The sequence below is a fragment of the Myotis myotis genome, unplaced genomic scaffold (assembly GCF_014108235.1).
Source record: "Myotis myotis isolate mMyoMyo1 unplaced genomic scaffold, mMyoMyo1.p scaffold_m19_p_13, whole genome shotgun sequence".
Lineage (NCBI taxonomy): Eukaryota > Metazoa > Chordata > Mammalia > Chiroptera > Vespertilionidae > Myotis > Myotis myotis.
Window position 1 is genome coordinate 27,842,656 of NW_023416317.1, and position 6,160 is coordinate 27,848,815.

A 6,160-nucleotide genomic window follows, 5' to 3' on the forward strand; every position below is an offset into this window, starting at 1 on the left:
GTCTCTCTGGAGAAGCTTCCCCTCTGTGCTCTGTTTCTCTGGGGCTTCGGAAGTCGGCTTCCTCTGGTGCCACCCCACCAGTAGGGGGGACTTCCGCCGCAGCCTGAAGATTTAGTCGTGATGGTGCACCTGTGTGATCTTTCCTCAGGGCCCTGGCTGGGGGCTGACATCTGTGTGCCTCCCACACTCCGGGTCCACTCAGGGCCACAGTGCAGTGGGTGCCACAGAAGCCGGAGAAGGTGCTCTCCCCATGGGAACTTAGAGCCTAGGAAGGGGACCCCACCAGCAGAGATCTCTAACTCTGTGTGCACAGGAGATGCTCTAAAATTACTTGTGGATGAAATGGAACTGGGTTGCAACTGGGAAACAGCTAGAATGAAGTGAACCTTAACCAGAGGCAATTACCTATTTGATTGGATTTCAAAGGTGTCAAGAACCCACCCAAAACCATCCCCACCTCACCTATGGGCTGATGTAAAGCCTTCCTTTTCACAATTTTATATATATATATATATAATTTTTATTGAATTTATTGGGGTGACATTGGTTAATAAAATTATATAGGTTCCAGATGTATAGTTCAATAGTACATCATCTATATATGGTATTGTGTGTTCACCACCCAAAGGCAAGTCTCCTTCCATCACCATCTATCCCACCTTTACCCTCTACTATATCCCCCCAACGCCATCACTGTTATAGAAGAGACATAACTCGCAAATTCCCCTGGAAGAGGGAAAGCAACTCATGTTCACACTAAAGTGCAACGATGGCTTGCTGTGCCTTTGAATAAAGAAACACAGGGAAACTGAAGTGTGGTGAGGCGGTGGGAGACCATGGGTGGGGGAAACCCCGGGGAAAGGGGAGGCTTACATGGAGGACCCCCTCAATATCAAGTCTGTCCAGGCTGTGCACTGCCCCCTTGGAACCAGTACTGGGTTAGGAGTCAGATGAGCTGAGTTCGAATCCCAACACATCCACTTCCAGGGCAACACCACACCCCTCTGGACCTCACTTCTCCAGTCAGCAAACCGCCATAATGATCCACCTCCCGGCCGAGCACTAGACGAGTGTCCCTCAGACCTGGCTAAGCATTAGAAGCACCTGGGGAGTCTTCAGAACTCCCTAGTCCAGGCCACACCCCAGAACAATTACATCAGAATGTGTCAAGGTGGGACCCGGGCATCTTTTGTAGTTGTTGTTCAGCTCCCAGGTAATTCTCATAGGCCACTGGAGTTGAGAATCGCTGCCCTAAACTAGCGTTTCTAACCTGAGGCTGATCCAGCCTCCGTCCAGGGGCATTTGGCGATGTCTAGAGACATTTCATTTATAACTTGGATGGGGCCTCTACTGGCATTCCAGGCCTCTGCCCACTAGATGCCAGTAGTGCCCTCCACCCAAGCTGCTAAGCAGAGGCAGGGATACTCCCGAACATCCTGCAATGCCCAGACAGCCCCCCACAGCAAGGAATTACGCAGCCCATATGTCACCAGCGGTAAGGTTGAGAAACCCTGCTCTAGACAAACGGAAGAAATATTTAATGTTTTTCATTATTAAGGTCGTTTCTCTAGCGGAGACCAAGGAAATGAATACTCAGAATTGCCCGAGATTTGGGAGGCCCCTTTGCCTTTAGGGCACTGGTCTCTGTCCCTGCGCATAGAGAACTCAAAGGCAAAGACTCCTGTAACAACCATTCATTCATTCATCCATTCATTCATCCCACAATGGTTAATGAAGACCTATTAGGTGCCAGGCACTGAGCTAGTGCCTCACCTGTTGGGCGTTCAGGAGTTCCCACCCCATCCCAGGTATTGAGAACCCCATCAGACCACCCCAGTACCTCCCTCAACAGTCAGCGGTGTGACCCTGTTAGTGTGCATGTGCACCCCATGTTGGAGTCTTGGCTCCATCCTCAGGGGCCTCTGGCCCCAATGAGAGACTCAGCCCGCCTCTGATTGAATGGCTTAAGTAGCAGGACCTGTTGGAGTGGGCAGTGGGAGCCACAGGAGGTTTTTGAGCAGGAGGGTGGCATGATCAGCCTTTCAGCAAAACTAACCTGGCAGCTGTTCTCTCGGTGGTAAGAAGAAAAAATAGCAAAGAGAACAGTTGGAGCTTAGCACAGGGCAGTCCCATTTAATTCAAAATTTGCTTCCTGTGAGGCTAATCTTCCCAAAGAAGGATGTGTAAAGCGGGAGGGATGTTTGTCGTTGTGCCTAAATCTATAGCCACGGAGCCAGGCCTCTGGCTTAAAGCGGCTTTCCGACTGCTCAGCAGCGTCTCCAGTATTTTGCAGGGGGCTTGCTCCTGAACGTGGCAGCAGCATGCACCAGCTTGTTCAGCCTTCTTTGTGGCATTTTGGCGCCTCTCACCTCCGGTCACAAGCTATTGATGTCAGCTCCATTCCTGGAACACTACTGCAGGCTCCACCACTTAACTGTCCCTGGGATGCCATTGTTACAGGATATAAAAAAGATTTTCAATTATAACATCAGTGCCTGAGAACAGAACCGGGCACTAGTCATGGGCTCACTGAATGTCCAAAGCGTGGCAGCATCCCGTGGTGCCCACAGCACTGACCCGCTGGCCCGGTGCCCCAGGCTGTGGGCACAGCATCACTGGATCTGCAATTCCCTGGGCCTGCCAACTTGGAAAGGTTTGTGGACTTTATTTTTTTTAACTGAAGAGTTACAGTATTTCAAAATGTACTCCAAACAAAGACTTATTAATATGTTTACATCACATAACTTCAAATTTTCAAAACCTAGGACCGCCATGTGCAGCAACTCGGGCAGGAAGTGCCAAGACTGAGCCGCAGGCGGTGGCCGGCCCCCTGAGCATTGGTGGGTGGCTAAGCGTCCAAGTTCTGGAGCTACGTGGCCTGAGTTCGCATCCCAACTCTGCTCCTTCCTGGCTCTGTGAGGTTAAGGCAAGTCATGCGTCCCCCGTGCCTCAGTTTACTCATCTGTAAATCGGGCCTAACAATTCCTCACAGACTTTGTGAGAATTAAATGAATCTAATACATGTAAGCAATTTAGAATAGATATATGGTACATTTTATTTGCAAAGAGATTTGAACAATGGCAGGCATATAACAAGCCTATTTACCTGTGAGTTTAAAAACAAACAAAAATAAAAACAGCACAGATGTGAGAGGCACCTTAGGGGGGGGATCAACCTGACTTCATGCTGTGGGTGACAGAAGAGGAGGAGGGGTTGAAGCTCAAGGACAGCAGGAAGTGTCTAACAGAAATGAGGAGGGCTGGCTTGGCCAGGGCAGGAGGCCCCCAGTGGCCTCCGTGGCAGAGGGAAGGGCTAGAGCAGGGCCTCTCTGACCGCCCAGTGTAGGGTCTCTGCCACCCTGGCCACCCACACACAGGACACTGATTGGGACCCTGGAGTCTGGGGCCCGACACAGTGACCCTCCATTCCAGGGCTGGTAGGAGAATGGACTTTGGACCCTAAATCCCAAGGCCCCATCAACGTCATTCTCTGGGCAACCTCCAAAACCCTCCCACAAGGAAACCCTGACAAGGCAAACCCCAAGCACCTCTCTGGAAGCCCTAATGTATAACCTCTGTCTCAGTTAATTAGGACCCCAGGCTGCTCCTTTCAGGTGCAAATTAAACAGCTCAAGGCTGCCCTGCAATTACAGTCAGTCTGCTTAATTCTCCTCCTGTTCCCTGTCCACACCCACACTGACAGGAGCATCGCCTCAGATCTCCCCCCTGCAGACCTGGGTCTTTCCCACCCTGAGTTCCCAGGGGCTTCACCAGCTCAGCCCTAGCCACAGCCCACAGCCCACTCTGAGCTGCGGATGCAGGGCAGGGTCTGCACAGGTGGTGGGAACCTGCGAATCCCCCAGGTCACAGGAATGGGCTTCCTTCTCAGGGAGGTCTGAGTCAAGGACAGAAATGACTTTGTAAAGCCCTTTGGATAAAGGATTTCATTTGCTCTGGGAAGGGCACTTACCAATGAAGCCATCTCCATTTCCCCCCCAAAGATGGCCTTGGGGTGCTCTTCCTGCCTTCATAGCCCACAACGCCCCCCTTCTTTGAGTTCTGAGCATCTCAAGGCCATTTCCCCTTTCTGAGATGTCCCCTAGAAAGAAATGCCAGATCAGAATAACAAAACATGTGCTTTATTTCAAATGGTTGCCTGTAACAAATTAAACAGTTTAGCACACAAACATACGCTATAATGTAATTATGTTGTGTTAATTCCAAGATAATTATGGGATTTATAAAATGTATGCGTTTGTCGTGTGCCTGAGGCAGTCTAGTCCAATCACAGTGCACAAGTTGGAAGCTGGAGAATGAACTTCATTCTGTCCCGTGACTGTCTCTCTGCGACCTTCATTGTCACTTCATTTGGTGATAATGTCAAAAGTTGAAAAGCCCTTCATGCATGTGATGTCTGGGCCAAATGGGTCCTTTCCCTGACACCATAGTCCCCCATCGGAGGCCCTGTTTGAACTCACATTTAACTCTCAGTCTTACCTTTGGCTTAGACAATCCTAGTGGGCATGTGTCACATGTGTGACTGTCTGTCCTCTTGTGAGCAACTCTCCCATGTTTGGGGAGTGTCCTTCGCTAGGAATTCCATCTCCCCGAAGTATTCATAGAAGGAAAACTAGCTTTCCCAGCCTGCCCTGCATCTAGGCTCCCGGTGTGAGACCAAGTTTCCCTCAATGAGATGCACCGGAGGGAAGAGATTTGGAAAGAAGCATGTGAAGCAGGTAGATAATGCAGATTCAATTCTTTGGAAATAGTGGCAGCAGAGGACTTGGCTTTGGGGATGGCACCGAGGCAGAGCTTCCCGGTCCCAGTGTCCAGGTGCTGCTATGATCTTGGCAGAGAAGGGCCGAGTCAGGTTGCACATCCCAGGAGTTCTTTCTTGTTGATCAGCACGTGGCCTTCATCAGACCTCCTCCAGCCGGCGGGACCTAGTCTCATGCTGCTTTCCTCATCCTCCATCCTCCTCACTTTGCCCTGTGTCCTCTGAGTTACTGGACTGTGCAAGTACGTTAATTAATAGCCCTGCACTTCACGCACTGTGGTTATCAGCCCAACCTTGGCCACGTTTTCATTTATGGCCCTTCGGAGGAGACCTCCAGACTATGTTAAGAAATCTTCCTGCCACGCAGCAGTAAGTGGAGACCTTTGGTCCACAAAACAGGCCACCTCTGAGGGGGCGCTGCCCTTCGGATGAAATGGGCATTGCATCACCTAATTTGGGGTATCAAGATCATGGTTGGGATGTCTTAAGAAAGTCTCTGCTATTTTGCACTTTAGGACTCTCACCATTTTATAGCTCCTAACTGATAATCCTCAAGGTTGCCGTAATCACTACCTATTCTTCAAGACTCAGCTAAAAGCCCTCCCTAAGCAACATGCCTTCCCCATCAGCTCTCGATAAACTTCTCTGTTGGCTGACGCTGTGTTATTAAATTCCAATTCTTTTTGTGGCCCATTAACTCTCTTTAAAAACTTATGGATCAAACAGGAAATCAAAACTGAAATGGCAAATAGTCAGAAATTAATAAGGAAAAGACTACATGGGAGAAAATATTTGCAAATCACATAACTGACAGAGGACTTCTATACAAAATATGAAAAGAACTCTCTAAATTCAACAGTCAGTAAACAAACAATCCAGTTAGAAAATGGGCAAAAAACTTAAATAAACACTTCACCAATGAAGATATAAGGATAAATATACATACATATAAGGATAAAATAAACATATTATGTTCAACATCATTAGCTATTGAAAAATGCAAATTAAATCACAATAACATACCACAACAGACCTGCTAGAATGGCTAAAATAAAAATCTGATAATACCAAGTATCTGCTAATACTAGGTCACACATACATTTTGGGTGGGAATATAAAATGGCAGGACCAGTCTAGAAATGGGCCTGGCAGTTTCTTACAATTACATATACACTTTTCATACAACCCAAAAATAACACTCCCGGGTATTTTTTCCCCAGAGAAATGAAACCTTATATTCTCACAAAAACTGTGCATGAATTTCCATAGTTGTTTTATTTGTAATAACCAAAGACTAAAAAAGAACCCAAATGTCTTTCAACAGATGAAAGGTTAAATCAACTGGAGTACAGTCATACAATGGAATACTAGTCAACAATTAAA